At 43.5% G+C, this 18,827-nt stretch overlaps 1 protein-coding gene and 1 long non-coding RNA gene across 8 annotated transcripts in view; one reads left to right on the forward strand and one right to left on the reverse strand.

The window, feature by feature from the left end:
* The window catches only part of LOC6735135, a 41,530-nt gene that overhangs the window by 18,901 nt on the left and 3,802 nt on the right, over window positions 1–18,827 (reverse strand). The gene's annotated exons all lie outside the window — the stretch shown is intronic.
* LOC27208384 lies at window positions 5,994–6,884 on the forward strand. 6 transcript variants are annotated; one of them, XR_001600837.3, is made up of 3 exons: window positions 5,994–6,184; window positions 6,243–6,402; window positions 6,458–6,884. It is a non-coding gene; the product is annotated as an uncharacterized LOC27208384 (long non-coding RNA). The 6 variants fall into 6 exon arrangements; XR_006541647.1 differs by having other exon boundaries at window positions 5,994–6,138; window positions 6,257–6,402; window positions 6,463–6,884; XR_001600836.3 differs by having other exon boundaries at window positions 5,995–6,184; window positions 6,251–6,402.

Here is an 18,827-nt window from a genome sequence, read left to right on the forward strand (position 1 = left end):
ACAGCAATGCGGCGAACAGGAAACATGTGCCTGCCACGCCCTCGGGCGCAGGGAAACCTTTTTATTTTCGGTGGGTGCCGTGAGAGGGGAGGGGGGGTGGGCTTCGATCGAGCTTTTCCTTTCACGAAATGCGTTCGCCGCGCCAAAGCCATTAACATAAAAATAAGTTTCGCTTTTGCCGGCCATATCGCGGCTACCAAATCGCCAAGGCGAAATGAAGTTGTAAGCATGGATCCGCGACTTTTTCGCCTTTTTTATTTCGCGTTACGTGAGTGCCGAAGAGAAAAACGATCGAAACGCAATAAATTTCACAAACGCGCGCAACAATTAGAAACCAAGCGGCAATCGCAGCAACAGCGACAACGGCAACTGCAACAAGCGTTGCAACTGCAACATGGGGCAGACTGCGCATGCGCGCATGAGCGTCGATAATTTCTTGCTATCGACGCGCCATGATCACGTAAATTATGTCCAAAACTGAAAATAAAATCAGGCAACAGCCAACCAAAAAAAAAAAAAAGAAAAAATGCCATGCGACGGTTTATTTCGTATTGGAATCCAAGCGATATGCATTTTGGGCATTCAAGCGCTGCCTATAAAATTGTTTTTTTTTTCTATCTTTTTTTTTTGGTAGGTGGGGGGAGGGGTAGGCTTTGTATATTTTGTTGTTGCCTTTACCGCTTGATTAATTTTGGTGCGTTTGGCAACAGCGAAAAACTTTTAAAGCGTCATTTTCTCGATGCCACTTTATGTGAGTGTGCATCTGTGTGTGTGCGATTTGATTAGTAAAATCAATTTTCGTCGCTCAGCGATTTCTAATTAATTGCTATTGGCCTATGGGGAATTGGTTTCTTCGGCTTAAGGATACGTACGAAAAGATATACAAGCCATTATGCATTTTTCAATTAAGTTTTTGATAAGCTATACCACAGATTCTCTGTAAATAAATGAAATACCTATTTATACCGACCATCTCAAAATTCCACAGCTGAACTGCAGCTAAATTAATTCATATTCGCTTAATATAACCACGTTTTTAGCAGTTAACCCACGATTGCAGCTGCTATTTTTAGGCTTCCTTTGCGACTTGGCTCTTTCGAGCCTTGTCACTCCGTTCGCCAGTGATTCATGCATTTTTGACTTGGCCAACGCCCGCCTAATTAAGATAAATACACAGATGCGATCTCTGCTGGGCCCATAGAGATGCTGCTGGTGTTGCCGATGTTGCTGCTGTCATGTCATTGTCGCTGCTGCCGGGGAACGTGTGGAAATGCAGCCGCCGCTTTTCAGTTAACACGGTTCTGCGACGGGTTGGGCCCAAACCGTAGCAACGGTTGTTAACATCGCAGCTCCTTTCTAGCCGCAGGTTGCAGGTACTCGTACAACAAATGCCATGGCAATAGCAACACCAGATGCAGCAACAAATTGCAGACGACACGAGGCGAGAAGGCAGCAGGAGAATGGAGCGAACGCCTCCTCCTCTGCATAAACAACACTAGCGCCACCTACGTGCTCCGTTCCGTTCCCATCCCCACAGCTATCCCCACAAAGGAGCATGGGTGTCCACAGATGGTATCGCCCTTGCCCCTGGCCCATTCCTGCCTCCGCATCTTGGCCAACTCCTGCCTACGGGGCTTAAAGCCCAGCTCGGCTGTCGCTAGTGTTGCAACGTGCTGGTGTGGCAGTTGCAACGGAAGTCAGTAAACTTTCAGGGTTATTATTATGCCTGACTGGTGGGCCTGAAAAAAAAAACCTGCGGCCCCACACTTCAGCTGTCATTGCCGATCGTACCGGGCAGGGAATTTCAATTGCCAAAATAAAGCTGTTCTGTTGGATCTACAGCTGCTTACAGCTAATTCTACACGAGGAAACATAGAAACCCACTCCCATTTTCCCAACTGGCATTCACACACATTTCACTTGATAATGGCTTGGTTGATATGAAAGCAGAAAATCGTACCACTTCTAAATATTCCACAAAAATAATAAACAATATTAGTCAACAAAGTAATACTCATGGTACAGCAATCTGATTATTTAACTTATATGTTTTTGAAATATGAATGTTTTCAAATTACATTATTTATGATAATAAAAGTGAAATTATTTAGAAATATACGGATTTTTTTTCTGTGTGCCGCAAAAACCAGCGAACAGCACTCTTTTCCGGTATTCCCCAAAAATCCCCATTTGCATGGGCTTTCCCTGCGGAAAACAAGGGCCGGACGGGAAAATTGGTCACGGTGTGGCCTAAATGGCAGGTACTAATGCGAGATACGCTTATCGGCACCGTCCATCGAATCCGGCGAGGCTTCACTGTAATTTAACTGTTCGTGCGAGCGTTGAACTTCTTTTGTTCGCCATTCTAAATCCACTGGCCATTATCTTGCCCCGCTTTCGCGTCGCCCCAATCCGTTCACTTTGGGGCTTCTTGTTGATAAGCCAATTGCGCATAGTTCACACCCAGCACGACTTCCAGATACGAGTGACCCCAAATCGCGCGCGTTGATTAATTAACTGCCATGGATATGGCTAATCAATGACTATAACGGCATCTGCGGGCTTATGGCTCAATCTGCGCTGATCTAGCTAGGAAATCGTACACCCATTATGCGGTCTTCGGCCGCCATTATCGTCTGTGCCGAGTACTTGGACCCAATATCACATTACCATATATCTTCCCTCCCCCCAAACAACAGTCATTGACTTTTGTTTATTAATTTAAAGTGGTGTTGTCGCTTTAATCCGTTTTATCTGCCGCCTCCGCTTGTTCGCTTCGTATTTGATTTTCGATTTCAATAGAAAGATTTATATCGCCGCCTCTGCTTGCGGGGGGCCAAAGGTTTTACTGTACTGGGTTTTCTAGTTCACAGAGAAATATCTAAAACATATGTATTTCACAGATACTTATTATCATTGGTTGCTTGATTTGCAGTAGTTTCTGCAAAGTAATTTGAACCAGCTTCAGCTTGGTTAACCAATTTTCAGTGAATGTATCTGCAGCGCTATGAACAACTTGACAAGCATGCAACCACTATTGAAGTTGGTCCAAAAATAGCCCAATCTCTGTGTGTACTTGTACTATCTTTGGGATGCGGGTGTGGGTTAATTTTTGGGGGTGGACAGTGACACAGTTCTTCGTGGAGAGCATTGCACTCGCTGGAATCCCCGGGTCAACATATCGATGCGGCAACAATGTTGCTGTCCATGTCCACTCACCTGGCTGTCGCCGTTGTTTGCTGTATGCGGAGCGTACTGTACCCTCTTAACCCGCTTCCATCCACTGGTAATCCGGTAATCCAATAAAGACCAATAAAGACGGGATATAGTTCAAGTGGAGGACCGATTACAAGGCACAGCAGCCGCGCTGATAACAAGTTGCTGCTGGGTTTTTATGGCATGCAATTATTGCCCGAGACACAGATAGAGATACAGATACAATTGTACGGATACACAACACACTGGCAAATGGCCATTTAAGTTTGTTCACTCGAGTGGAAAATTCTTCATTTATTTATGATTTAAAGTAAATGCTTTGGGGCGCTGCACTGCACTTAACTTTGAACTTAACATTTCGGTTTTCGAGCGCTCGCCTCACTTTTTGTTATCGGCAATTGGAAATGCATTGACCTCGTTTCGGGGCAACAAAGTTGCCAAACACTGTAAACATTTTTGGTTTTTCGTATTTTTTGTATTTCTTACTTTGTTATTTTTCTGTTTGCCTGCCAGCGGGGGAGGGCGTGTCACAGGGGGGGCGGGGTGCAGTAACAATTGGTGCGCAACGGAAGCAAACTATATGGCATGCAATGCATATATTCCAGGGGGGCTGCCCAGAAACCATTTAAAAACGCATCGCTGCACACACACTGCTCGGAGTTTTCACTGCTCTTTTTTTTCTCATATGTTTAAACAAAAAACGGTCAGCTGCAAGAATGCGCACTTTCGAGGGTTTTCACTTTGGTTTCCTGTGCGATGTTCACCGGTCAACGTGAGACTGAAAACTAAAAACTGAAAACAAAACCCAACCGAAACCCAAATCAAAATGTAACAGTCGCCTCGAGAGAGAGAGTGAGAGAGGGAGAGGCGAAAAAAAGAGAGAATTGGCGCTTCGGATTGAGTGCTCATGCGCGTGGGCGATGGTCCCGCTTAGGGGGTGACTACTGTCAACTGGCCCTGCACTTGTGCGTGTATCTCGCAGATGCGCGTATCGTATCTGCCGGATGCATTGTGTGGGCCCCTTGTGCAGCCGTATCTGCATCTCAAGGGTTGGACCTCAAACTGGGGTAATAGTCGCATTCACTGCTGTTTCCAGATGAAGATGGAGATGGAGTGGAGTCTTTTGATTTACGAGTATTGACTGCAGTGGAAGCCCCGCTCTTCGGTAAGCGGTGAAAGTGTTTCCCCCAACTCCCCGATCCACCACTCCCCCACATGTGAACAATGGGGAGCAGAAACAGATTTCGTCACACAGCGGAAAACAAGAAAAGCAAATCAACTGCATATTGTCATCGCAAGATTGTTGTATAACACTCAAGTAATCAGGGTAACCTTTCCTATATTCATATAAGTTAACCACCAAGTTTGAATACTTATTTGAAAGTAGTTGCGGTCATAAATTATTATTTAGATAGAATTTTAAAGCTATAATGTTACATATTTCGATTAATCTTTGGTTATTTGAAATCTTTAATAGTAGCTATGACATTTATGAAATATTTTAAAAATAAAATATGAAGTACAAATGCTCAGTCCCGATGAAAGATAACTTTTTTTCTATACAACCCATATTGGTTAAAGCAAATATCAATATTAAATATTTATTTTCCGCTCTGTGAAAGTGCCGATGTGGGTTTATTCAACTCTTGAGCGAGGGAGAGGAAAAACAGGGGATGGGATTTTCCACCCATTTCGTGGGGATGCTGGGATCGGCCGGCGAAAACTGTTGCGTGCTTTCGGGAGTTCCCGGGAAATTGGCGCACTCGTGCACTGGGACAACAAATAGTCGAGGGCTGGTGAGGTGGGTGTCCGTATCCGTATCCAAGCAGGGGTTGCTCTGCTCGGCCCTTTAAGGGCACTCCTTGAAAACGCAGCTACGGTGCACCACATATCGCCATATAAACAGGGTGACTTCGCACACAGGCCCATTGTAATGGAAATCCAACTTTGACACGCGATTGCTGAGGGCTGAACGCTGACACTGCAATCTGTTTAATTGAGGTGTTTAGCACGGTGAATAATTAAGACAACAGAAAGAATTCCCCATTTCAGGGGAGCAGACAAAGGTCAAAATAATAAATTAGACACGCGTCTGAGTGGAGTTGAAATGGAGAGTGTTTAGGGATGGTAGATTGATGGTCCTAGATCGACTAACAACAGGATCAAACTTCCTGTGAGGTTGCCTTTGACTTCTTCTCTATACATTCTTCCTTGAAAAATGTCTCCATCCATCTGAAATACTACTCCAGTTCTGAACACACTCGAATTACACGATGTCATCGCTAGCTGCGTGGAGTTCTATTACCATTTGGGCGCAACAAATGTGTCTGGAGCACATTTCGTGACCAGGCACATGTCATTAGCCAAACCAGCCCAAACAAATGATGACTGCACCACGCACTTGGAAGGAATCGCTTGGTTGGGAAACTGTGCCACCGTAGAAAGCAAAGTACTAAAGCCTAAGCAATAAAGTGTTATTATGCCGGTCCAACATGTCAGCTGCACCGTGAGAAAATGTATGTCACAGGGCCTTAAAAAACTGTTTAAAAATCTAAATCTACTGCAAAAAGCAACCTAAATGTATCTTTATGGCAATTTATTCAAGGTTAATAACAGGTTGATTTATGTTTCAAACATTTGTTGCACTTCATAGACGGGGACTACTGTATCTGAAACCCGCCGATCGCTTGCGTAAGAGCAAACAGTGGGCTCGCAAAGTAATGCGACAGGCGTTAAATGCGCCGGCAATCGATTTGATTTGCAGTCGCGATGCGAATTTAATTGAAATGAAAAATAGCCGCCCATTCGCACGGTGGGCAGTTGTGCGGCGGACAGACTCGACAGTGGGCGTGGCAGTCACTGGGCGACTGCGGAGGCTGAGGACATAAAACTGAAGTCAGACCCAGAAAGTGGAGGCCAGCTGTAAGGAAGTCAGTCGGTCGGTCGGCTGGCAAATGCGAATGCAAATGTAAATGCAAATGCAAATGCTGCGCTGCCCACGCGAAATTATGAAAAATTATGAAAAGTGACCAAGTTGCAGCTGGAAAAGCCACAAGGAGCTGGATACCTGGACATCGGGAGAGACCTGCAGAGCCGCAAAAGCTGACCAAAAGTGCATTTCACGCTGGCTAATGAAACAAATTATAAGTGGCCACTGTCGTCGGAGTTTTGCGGAAACCAAACCATGTGAGTTGCGTCTGCTTATTGTTCCGCCGATGTGTTGTATAATGTGTAACCCAAGACCAGGGGCAGTGTTTTCGGGCTTGAGGATCGGATCGGAATCGGGATCTGGAAATGCGATACTTTCTTTAGAGCGCCTGTTTTGAATTTCTGCTTATTACCGAATATTTTTCTGTCGCAAAACAATGGTTTGTTCGCAGGTTGGTAACTTAACTCTCTCTTTCTCTGGCATTTAGTTCCCTCCCGGCTGATTACGAAGACTATGGCCATAATTATGATGATGATGATGATGATGAATGCTTGGCGCGTGACGCATGCGCTGAAAACAAAGAACCTGGGATATCAGGAGAAGAATTTCAGTTCTTGGGCATCATCATGGCATCGAAACCTCAAGTGATTCAGTCTATGGCGTTGAGTCAACTGACTGAATAATTTCCCATTCACCCATGGGCAATAAATAACTTCGGAAATTCAATGTTGATAGTGAACATCAGTGCTGTGGTTCGGTTACATAGGGCACCTAATTTTGGTGGGCATTACGCGCCCAAAGACGGAAGCTTTCCGCAGCTTGGTATCTCCTAAGTGGATTATCTCCAACACTGTCACTGTCTCACGGCTTTTACTTTTGACTCACTTTAATGGGCCTTAAGCTCACCATCTTCTGGGCCGCTTCCTCAGCTTCTTTGTTGTGTGGTAACCCTTTTAACATTCCATTTCGTTTCACTGCCTTTCTGTGGACCTAAGCTACTTTCGATCTGCCGTTCTCAAGAAGACGTGTTGTTTGGGTCTTATTTTCGCTTTTAATAAGCCACCCAAATGACTGGAGCACCACTTGACCGTGATTTGTTCTTTGGATCTTAATGTGTCATTAATGTGAGTGTGCGTTGTTCCTGGAGCTAGGGAAAAGTCACACTCAAGTTATTCTTGTTGCCTTGGTTCCTTAATATCTTCGTTGTTTATCGTATTATGTCAAATTTGTTTAAAGAAATAAAGAAACTTATAACACCCCATTATCATAATCGTATTCTATAGTATAATTCAATATTTTATAACAATCAGGAAGGGGAAATGTGCGTTAACTTGATTTAATTCTTGTTGTTTCGAAAAGCTCACCAAATTGCTGATTTTAAAAACTTCTATATTGTATCTCATTTACTGACCAAGTTCAATTTATTTTTCCTCTGTGCGGGTAGTTTCTGTTGTTCCTGCTGCGGACATTAATCACTGTCAGCGGCGCTGTGGCCACCTCATCGTCGTCCGCCCGGGTTCCTGGTATACCCTGATATCCGCCGATATCCCCTGATATCCCCTGGTATCCCCTGATCTCCACGGTTCCTGCCCCTCGCCGCCATTCGAGCGAGTCGTCTGCATGTGATTTCATTAATTTCGCATTCCAATGCACAACGGCGAAAAGCAGAATTCCATGCCCACTCCACGAGGAAGTGCAAAGTGTTGAACATGTGCGGCGCATAGCTGGCACTTGCATTTATTCATTTTATTCACTTCTCATTTTATTTATTGCTCTCTGCGCTTTGATCAATCAATTCAGCTCGGGGCTTTGCTCTCTGCGCCTCGGAAATATTTTAATTGAATGATCAGAATCGGGCTCCTTGGGCCTCTGGGGGCTCGTTGAGATCGTATTAGCCGCCGTTGGACATGTGGATGCAGTGCAGCTGAAGCTTTATGAATACATACACTGCCAAGCGGACTTAATTGCACGGCACCCATATGAAATCAATCGATGCCAGCGAGGCGCCAGTCTCAATTTCGATTCCCTCAAACGACCGCCTGACCCACTAAAGCCGCCAATCTCGTCGCCACAACCAAATCCACACCAAATTGGGCATCGAGAGCGACAGCAGATCCACGGACACAAAGATCAGTGGAGTCCGCTTGAAAAGGCAAATATAAAATATTTGCTTATTATTTATATTTGAGATTTATTCGCCGAAAGGCAAACACACGCATCCGACTTCGATTCCGACCTGGCTCCAAAAAACACAGCTGCGACTGCGAATGGTGCTAGGGATGGAAATATTTGAGAGATCGCATCGCAATATTTCACACAAAGTGAGGTTTTCTTCAAGGAAAGATTGATTTTAAATTGACATATTTTTTCAACTTTTATTAATATTAAAATTTAAGTAAATTAGGATAAGTCATATATCTCATTCCGCGAAAGTAGTGGAGTGATTTTATTTCAGAATTTACTTGTAATCACATGAATGACTAAACTTCGTCTTTCTTCCAGCTCTTATTAGAGTGTACATAAATATTTTTTGAACATTTTTGAAAGTATCTACTTTCGTGTGTCTAGAAAGTATTTATTCCCATGACAGGCATGTAAAAATAAATAATTGCTCATAACCTTTTTAAGCTATATTTAACAAGACAGCAATAAATTTGGTGCAAAACCTTTATAGCTATACTACGATATTATCCATCTTCTAAAGACTTCAGCCTCGACTCCTCCAGTTCCAATCACGCTGCCATCCTCAGCCGGCGAGCATGTCACCATCACCTTGTCGCCTCTGCCTGGCTAAGTCGGTCGCACATGTCGCCGTTGCCATTTTAGGATTTGTGGCCAAAAAGCGCAGAGGAAAAAAAAAATGAAGTGGAAACAAAAATAATACAAATGTGTATGGAGACTATATGCAACATGGCTGCTTATTTTTGGACAGTCGGTAGAAAGTGCCGCCGGCGGCACCGTTAAAATAATGAGCTGCAACAGCGGCACTGTGATTTGTTGTTGCCGTGGCCGTTGCCGTTGCCGTTGTGTACCGCTTTCGGTTTTCAGTTTTCCTTTTGCATATCACCATTAGCGTTGACAAGGCAGAACCACAAAAGAAGTCGCCCAAATGCAGTGGAAAGTGAGCGCCAGCTGTCGCCAATTTCCGCATTCGGAGGCCACTTCCCCTGGCATTGGCACAACCCATTCCCTTTTCCATTTCAATGGTGACCCCGCTCCGGTGAATTCTGTGACCCCGCTTTCATCCGGCAACTGGCTACGTGCAACATGTTGCGAAAGTGAGTCGCACAAAAGGCATTTTGCATGTTGCCGGCGCTTTTAATTGACAAACAAATTACAGACTGCCTGCTTGTATGCTGTTTGTCTCTTTGGCCAAACCCCTCGGACGGATGACATGTAAGACCAGTGCCGAATGACTAATTGGTCGCCGTAATGGTCAAGCCCGGCCAAGCCAGGTTGGGGCCATTAAAGCAAAGCTCTGCACGGTGGTCAGGCACTCGGAGGTGTACATTATTTTATACGCCTAAAATTAATACAAAGGAAACAACTAGTTTTCTCTTAATATTTTTAAGAATTGACAGCACTGCCAGTGTTGCATTTCATAGTGAAGAAAGTAAGTAATTGATTGATACTTTGAAGACAGCGACTAGCAGATTTTGAAGATTAAATCAAAGAGTTCGTTTTTTTGCAAAAATTCCTAGGAACCTCAATGGTTTGATCTCTATTAGTGTTTATACAAATCTGATATATGAAGATTTACACATTTATGTTTGGTCACTTCAATTCTAGCATTACTTTCGCTTTTTTGCCCCACTGTGCCGCTGCAGTTCGTCAAGCCATTCACACACGATTTAGCGTAGTCGCCCCGGGGTTTAAGAGGTCGGTGACGAGGGAAGCGGTTCGCGTTGGGATCTTGGAAGCGGGGGACACTCATGTGATGAATTTGCCGCCAAGGCGCCGCCGCCACTGACGCTTGGGTGGTCAAATGGGGCTGGGCGCAACTCCTGCGGCTTAAATGCTTCCCCCAAAGAGTACGTTTCGTTTGGTTTCCATTCCATTCGATTCCACGGTCGCGACTGGCGAACGACTAAATTATTCATTGCAGGATTTATGCAGCCGGCGGCCGAAATCACTTTCGCTCATGCTCAAGCTCAAGACTCAAGACCGCCCCAAAATCATGATCTGCTAGCCAGCCAACTGCCCTGCCCTCCGGTTGTTTGGTTTGGGCTCAGAGCTCGGGCAAACATTTGCCACAATTAATGCACATGACGCCGCTTAAACTTTGGCTTGACAAATGGAGTCAGTCGCCAACCCCCAGGAATTTGGGTCCACTCTAAAAACCGGGCTCCTCAGACATGCACAACGAAAAATTATAGGTTCCAAGGGTTGGGAATTATGCAAATCAACTGAATTACTCGAAATGTTCAATAATCTAGATTAATAGTTTTTGAAACATTCCAATTGATATTAGGTTATACATACTATAGTTTGAATCTAGAACCTATATCCCTATTTCGCAAAGTGTGGGTAACTCATTACGCGAATCCTGGGACCTGTCATCATCAAGCTGCACGGACACATTTGTTAGCCGGCGTAGTCTGGTAGATGACGCCTCCGTTGCCATTGTTGTCTGTTGATGAGGAGCAGGCAGGGGCAGGGAGACATGGTGAAGGCCAGGATGCGGGGCGACGCCCACCTGGGCTGCCGTTTAATGGGCCAGGCAAATGGGGGCTAGGCTCGGCTTGGTTCGGCTCGAAGCTGTCATCGTCTGGCATCTGCATCTGCATCTCCCCGAGGAGCTGGCTGCTTGGTTTCTTTCTTGGGCCTTATCTGGGCCTGGCCAGAAGCACGCGCCAGGCTGCATTGTCTGACGACTGACAAGGTGATTTAGAGAGTGGAGCGCGGGGATCTCAGCTTTATTGTTATTGAAAAGCTGGCAGCAGCCACTTCAGCCACTTGGCCGATCGCGGAAAGGTCGAGGACGTGCAGCTGCCAAGTCGAAATCTTGTTTTCAGACCATAACAATCGATGAGTTACTTTCGTAAATATTAAAAGGAATTCTTGATAAATATACATACTTTCATCTTAGGGCTTTGGCAGTCATAAGGCATCAACCACTTGATTTAAATTAAAACGCCAAGCAATTACTGACCTTTTCAGGCTGTACTGTTTTCTATAGCCAAAGTAATGATCCAATAACAATAACTTCAGTCGCTTATTTTGGCCTGCCACACATTTGGGCTATCACAGCAGGCAATCGCCTCGCAGCCCAAAAAGCAAAAAAAAAAGAAATATATAAAAAAAAGCCGCAGCAAATCGCGACGAAACTTAACCCCACCATAATCATAATCAGACGCTGGCCATTTGCCACAGTCACCCACAAAAGACAACTTCCTCATTGCCGCCGAACGCAGCAGCAGATGGAAAAATCAAAGGATCGCATGTTGCATAAGAGGGCTTCGGGGTGGTGGTGGTGCAACTTAAACAGAGTTTAGCATTAATTTGTGGGCACCCAATGCATTTCCCGATCCAAATTCAGCCCAACGCAAAGTTATGAATGAAAACGAAGCGTTACACAAATAGAAATTGCACTGCGGATCGGGCAAAAATGAAAGAGCGGCCCCTTTGAGGGCAGGAAAATGCAGGAGGGGATTGGATGGCGGGAATTGGGAATCGGGATTGTATATTGCGGGTGATCGCCGCTGTCCGGGGAGGCATGGCAATTGTCTGCGGCTAAAATGAAAGGCATGAGTGCCTGGCAAATGATAGACAGCCGGCTGACTAACTGACTGCCTGACTGACTTCAACTCCATCTGCAATATGCAGTATGCAATTGCAACATGCAACGGAAGCGCAAAAATAGCAACAAATGTGCGGCGTTTACTGAAACCTTTAGCTCTCCATAATTTGTTGAACTTTCGGCGGCGGCGTTTGACTTATTGCCTACCGATTCGCAACGTGTGTGTCTGTGTGTGGGTGCTGGGCGCATAAACAAATTGCAATTTAGCGCGGCACAGGATGCAGCTCACCTCCAGCCACCGTTTCCAGCCCATAGCCACCAACCTCCGACCACCACCCATTGCCAGGCGCCAGCTGCGCCGAGGAGAAAGTGAATGTCTGCTGACGTTTGACAGGTTCATTTGACACAGTCGACCGATGTGAGGGTTCCCAGATGGTCTCACCGAAAGTTTTCTAAACCGATTAAAGATCACTCTTGGGTTTAACTACAAATGATTATAACTAGCTGCCCTTATGTCGCATTTAATATAGTTGCTACTAGTATCTTATAGTATACTTTATACTTAGCAACTCCAGATGCTTCACCCTTCTATAATATAATTTACCACTCTTGTTTCCTAACCATATCAAAGTCAGTTAAATATCTATGGCAAAACCAGCTATCACTTTTTGGCACTTTTCGCATCATTAAAATGCAATCGAAAATCAGGTCAGTCGGCAGGCTCACGAATAAATCATGCCACTCGCCATTTGCAACATCAATTGCTAAATGGCCAACGCCCGGCTGTGTCGGCTGATTTCCGCCTTGGGCCGGGCCAACTACATTTTAACCCAATTAGAGAACAGGTTGGCACCTCCGCACATGCCGAAATATGGAGCAGAGTCAATGGATCGGCGATCTCAAGATCTTATCACCGCGGATACCAGCATCATCTTGTCAACTGAGCGAGGGCGAATGGTCGGGAAAGTCGGACTGTCAGCGAAGAGGGAAAAGCGCATTTAATTAACCCGATCTCTCTGGGAATGGGGGACCATAACTCATGAAGGGGCCAATGGATGAGTGGAAAGCACACTGCGATAATGGTGACACATAGCAATAAAGATATCTCCCACATGCAGATCAGATCGAATACATCCCCATCCGATTGGTTTAGGTATGATGCCGCCCTGCGGGATTGGAAATCTCCTCGAGATCCCCTGGTGGCGCCACTTGTCGCCGAGCAAGTGGGTCAGTGGTGCTGTCTAGAGATTTGTGGGCTGCTTACCTGCAAAGAAAGGAAAACGGTGAAACGAGTGAGAAAAGCAATTAGGCAGCGGCAAGAGCTATAAAAGTAGCTTACAGATACTTTGGCTCAACTCGACTGGAGATAAATTTGGCAAAAAACAAAACATGAGAGTGCACTCAGAAAAATTCAGTCACTTTGAACAATCTAAATGTAGAATGGGATTATCAAAGATTATGTTATATTTTCAGAAATCTAAGAAAGTTTCTTTTACGTCTACCATCATAACAATACTTCTTTGTGTACAAAATTCAAACAATTTCTATGGTAGAAAAAAAAAATAGCTTCAAAGTAATGAAAGAAAGTCCCGCATTGGACACAGATAATGCTGGCTTAGTCGTAATAAATCGCCTAGAACTGCAGCAGCGTTGCTGATGTGAAAGCCAATTCAATCGACCAAACAATCTGGAGAACCAGCATGATCTATGCCAGGCTTATATCACCAGAGAGCAAAGTAATTAAAATTCAAAAGTTAAACGTTTTACGGCCTATTAAAGTTACACGAAATTAAAATTTTATGCTTCGTGCATAGAAATTAACATAATATTCCGCAAAGAGGCAGACGCAGACAACGAATCCAACACATTAAAATATAATTTTATGAGTCTGCATCTGTTGAATTTAATTGCTTCATTTGCGCCTAAGGTTCGTGTGAGCGGAAAACATTTCTTTATATCTTTTGCCACACTTTGGGATTTGGCTGGATAATAATTGCCTGTCTTCTGTCTTCTGCACTCATAAATTATGCATTTCAATGCAAATGCCAAGGCGACTAATTGGTTTATATAAGCCGAAGTGGTTAAGAGATTAAGGCAGAGAAATGTACGCCAGGGAACAATAACAATAATGGCGTAATGCCAACTGCACGACATTGACAAATAAAAGAAAAGCCATGCACTCGGAATAACCAAAATGCTCCGAAAAAAGCGAAATAAGTAAATAAAGAAGCACATTACGCATACGCCACCGATGCCGAAAGCTGCGATTGCGCAAGCGAGAAAAGGTTAAATAAAGCGTTTACTCCAGTGTTTACTCTACCCAAATTAGTGCTACACCTCGGACCGCAATTAGAGGTGCTAATTAGGTGGAGCTGGCTTGTCCAGGTCACTCACCCACTCCGAGACACGTCCAAATTCAGTGATAAGCTTCCCGAGCCATTTATGTTTTTTACGCCCGTCGTGTGCTCCGCCTGCTAATCGCCATCGATTTGGATTAATTTGATTTGTTTTCGTGTTGCTCGCCGGCTGTTTTCGATTTGATTTGTGTCAAACATGATCGACCAAAAGGTGCCGACAGATATGTATCTACTTTTCACTTAATTTGTGCCAGTTTTGGCTTCGCATTTCTTGTTCCCATGTTCGGCAAATGCAAATTCATTTATGAGCATTACGTGCGCATTTCGCTGAGCACTTTACGATCGCTCATCGACTTGATTTCTGCAATTGGCTGCATTTTTGGCTTGACTTGATTGCCAAGGGGAAAAATTGATTAAAAGGTAATCATTTTGGTCGAGGAATTCCATTTTGCTTTGTCCTAAGTTTATATTCTTAGTGGAACAACATGAATAAACGTTACACTCTCCATAATGAATTCAAATGGGTCTTGTAAATCAAAAATTCTAATCGCCACGAAAGTGTGATTCTGTAGATAAGGCCTTTGGAAATCCACTTGTGATGGCGGTCAGATTTATACGCTGGCCATAAAAATGAGTAGAAAAATGTGTACAAGATGGCTTAGACTGAGCTGGCCATTAGGCCGAAATCCGAGAAATCCGAGATGCGAGACCCCAGCTTTTGTTGCGGCACCTGACTCGAGGAGAGGCGTAACCATAGTCTTTTTGTTCGTTATTTTTCGGTTTTCTGCTTTTCTTGGGGGGAGGTCATAAAACCAGGCAATGCCAACCAAATAAGACTGTGCAGCCAGTCGAGAAGAGATAAACCTCTGTCGGCCATATCGAGTGGGTGTTGTTGCTCGGCTACGAGCTCCACAGACGTGCCAAAGATGAGGAAAAATACTAAGCTCGATTCGGCATTCCAAGGGGGCGTGGCACTCGCATGCGCGCCTTGTTTGTGGCCTACGTGTTATCACGACCAAGTCTTTCGGGCTCTTTCACTTTTTTTCCACATCCCAGCTAGCTAGCATGTCCGCACAATTTGTAGTCCATGGATATTGGCCCGGCGTAATCGTTCAGTAATCGCTGCGAAATAAATGTAGGAAATCCATACGCCAGCGAACTTGAGCCACAGTTCGGATTACAACAAAATGAACGTTGTAACCTTAGACTTGACTGGGTATCATTAAAATCATACGCCACGTTGGCCATTGCCAGCCGACTGGCCGAAATAATGTTGTTAAATACAAATTCATTTAAATTACAAAGCGTCAGCGACATACAAATGGGTTTGAAGCCCCATATCGAAGGTGAAGGTGAAGGCTGGGCACAGTGAAAAAAAAACTAACATAAATCGAAAATAATTCCAATCTCAGATAGATAGATACTAAAATATACCAGTACGTTACTTAGTAAAACAAATATTCCATAATTTCCTTAAATAGTTAGTGATCACATGATAAATTCTCCCAGTACCTTCATTAGCTGATGTTGGCCAAATGGTAAAACTATTGGTTACGGAATGGTCACGCTGATTGCCATTTTTTAATGAGCCCACAAGGCGTGGCGTTAATTTTCCGGGCAAATACGCGTATTGGGAAACTGGTGCACAGGTCATGGGCCCCGAAGCCAAACCGACGATGTTCATTCGAATTAATTAGAGCGGCGGTACCTAAAGCAAACTCATAAATTTCAAACCATTCGAGTATACATACGAGTATATATGTATGTATATATATGTGTTTGACCCAGCCCCCTGAACAAGCGACTCTTTGTAATTTTTGACATGATATGCCGCACAGATTGTGTTGGAAATTAATAAGAGGATAGAACGAGCCGCGATCATCGTGATGATCATTGTTGCGTCCATGACGATGATCTCCGCCGCACTGGAGAACAAGTTGCCGGACTGAAAAGACTATGATGGACTGCAAAGTGCAGCGGGGCTGCAGATACCAGACGACAACGAGTTTTTCCGATTTTCATGCAGCAGGCGCAATCAGTGCTCATGATCTGTACATTAGCGTCGTGTATTGATCACGCAGATTGCTCAAACACCAGACACACACATCACCAACCAGTTTTCACTTGAAACATCGATTTTTGGGCAGACGCCACCGTTCATTTTCGACAATTTTCTGTTCTACTAGTATTCTATGGAATAATTAGAATAGAACTGCAAACTTAAACATGCTTGCTGCAGCACTTGCTTTTAAGTAACGGGTATCTGATAGTCGAGCAACTTCACTAAAGCGTTTTCTATTGTTTTTAATGTGGAAATCATGCAAATGCAGGTATACTGGCATTTAGCAGGTGGGCGTGAGTGAGAGGGGAGTGGCCCAAGAAACTGGAAACTCGACATCGAAAGACATAAAGATAGATGCCTACGATCGGTGTCTTCTGCAGGTGATCATGAATCAATCGATCGATAAGTGATCACACTTTAAAATTTGATTGGAAAATTAAACTGACATGAGGCAGTGTGAATTTTACATATTTCATATACGATGAAGAATAGTAAATAAAATTAAACTGCTTACTCATAATTGCTGTCATAAAAAAGGAATTTTCCACTGCGCTAAGATCGGTTACCAAACAAACTTAACATGTTGTTCTTTAATGTTTTTTTTTTTGGTTATTAAACCCCGTTTAAAGTTCTTATGTAAGCAACTTTTGTATTTGGCTTGGGCAAAGTTCAGATTCTCGCTTCTCATTGTTTGCTTTTCACAGCTGCTCACGTTTTCCACTCGCTCTCTTTCAATTTTGTTGAACTTTTGTGCTAAACAGAAAAGGCACAAAAATATAAAAAAAAATTAAAATAACAAACCTGTTCAGCAGCATATTTTTAGAGCTTTTTCGGCTCCGAGAATTTTGCATTTGTTCGGCTTGGCGAGCTAAATAAACACAATTCTAACGCAATTTGTTTTGTATTTGGCTCTGGCTTTTTGTTGCCAAACAGCTGTGTTTGCCCATGTTTGGCCAAAGGTAAACAATTTGTTTTGGCCATATGAATACTTAAACAATGTCCAGACATTGGCTTTGTTTGATTGGCAAACGAAAAATGAGAAATCTGAGACAATGTGACTAACATTTGCCCAATAAGACTGCATTTTTCGATTGGAATTTCCAGGCACTCCACATTGGATGTGTGAATCTTTAATTGTTTATTGTTTTACGTATGCATTTTACAACTTTAAGCCGCAGCAGCGACTCAATGTAAAACAGTCGCTGACATTTGAAGGTTGGCCGCTCAAAAACTTCGTTACACCCAACTGCTCGGTATTTATGTACGTATGTATGTATATGTGTGAATACAGTGCGTTTCAGAACCGTAAGACAGTTGGAAGTTTCAATGCCATGGATCAATGTCATCTCTGTGCCGACTTAAAGTGGTTACAGCAATATTTCAATTATAATAATGGAACGATTGTGTTAATAAGTAGTTTTGTGAGATAGCCCATTGAAATACTTAGTTGGAAAGCGTCTCATTTATAAAATTGCATTGCTATTGTATGGAAATTATATAAACTTCCACCGTTTGAAATCACTTTCGAAACAACAAAAGTGGGAGCTGAAGGCAATGCGGAAATATTTCGCATTCGCTTTAAAGCGATATGCCTGTTTCATCATAGTTTTTCACTCATCCAATGGGTATCCATTTATTTTTTTTTAGCTATTTTTGGAATTTATTTCGCAGCGAACTAAGCCAATAGAATTTTTTACTATTCAAGTGAGCACTTATAAAAAGAACGAAAATAAACTCGGGTATTTTGAGGCGCAATTAAAAACTTGAGCAATAAAAGCGTTTGTATGAATCACTCAGTAGGCATAGGTAAAAGTTATATAGCTCCTCAGGTTTTTCACCGCTCCAAAGGTGTTCACTAATGATAGTTATGACCTTGACTCCAGCAATGGGCCACCCCCTGCTGTCGGCCGAAATGCGGCCAAGAAAGTTAGTGATACCCCAAGGCACTTAACTCCCGCTGATTTTGTGTTTTGCCATTTGCAATGACCCAATTCCGTTGCCCAAATACCAGGCATGGGGGATAATTAATCAATAAATAGAGCTTCGGTTTCACTCGCCAAATGAGAATGGGAAATAGAGGCTACAATCTTTATGCGATTGAGTAAACGAACAATAAATGTCGATTGTTCCTTCTACAGAGAAAAAAAGGAGAAAGAACGCTAAAGTCGAGTGTTGAGACTATTCCATACCCATTACTTAAATAGTGCAGCGCTAGAAAGATAAAAACGATATAAATGCAATAGAGCGATTGCTGTAGCATGCACAAATTGAATGCTTTAATAACATGAATCTATCGAACTAGATAATATATAACTCAATCTACTATCGAAACCATCCTAAAAATCTGATTTAGTACTTAGATTTATTTGGAAAGACAACAACTGAATGTTTTTCTCACTGCATCTTCCAAATAATAATCGTTTAGCATTAATGCAAATCGTGGCCATTATGTCAGAGATCGGCGATTGCAGTCGATGAAAGCGAAAGTGTGTCAGCGGGATGGGTTTATAGGTGGCCATTAAG

This window comes from Drosophila simulans, chromosome 2R (genome assembly GCF_016746395.2).
Source record: "Drosophila simulans strain w501 chromosome 2R, Prin_Dsim_3.1, whole genome shotgun sequence".
NCBI classification, from domain to species: Eukaryota; Metazoa; Arthropoda; class Insecta; order Diptera; family Drosophilidae; genus Drosophila; species Drosophila simulans.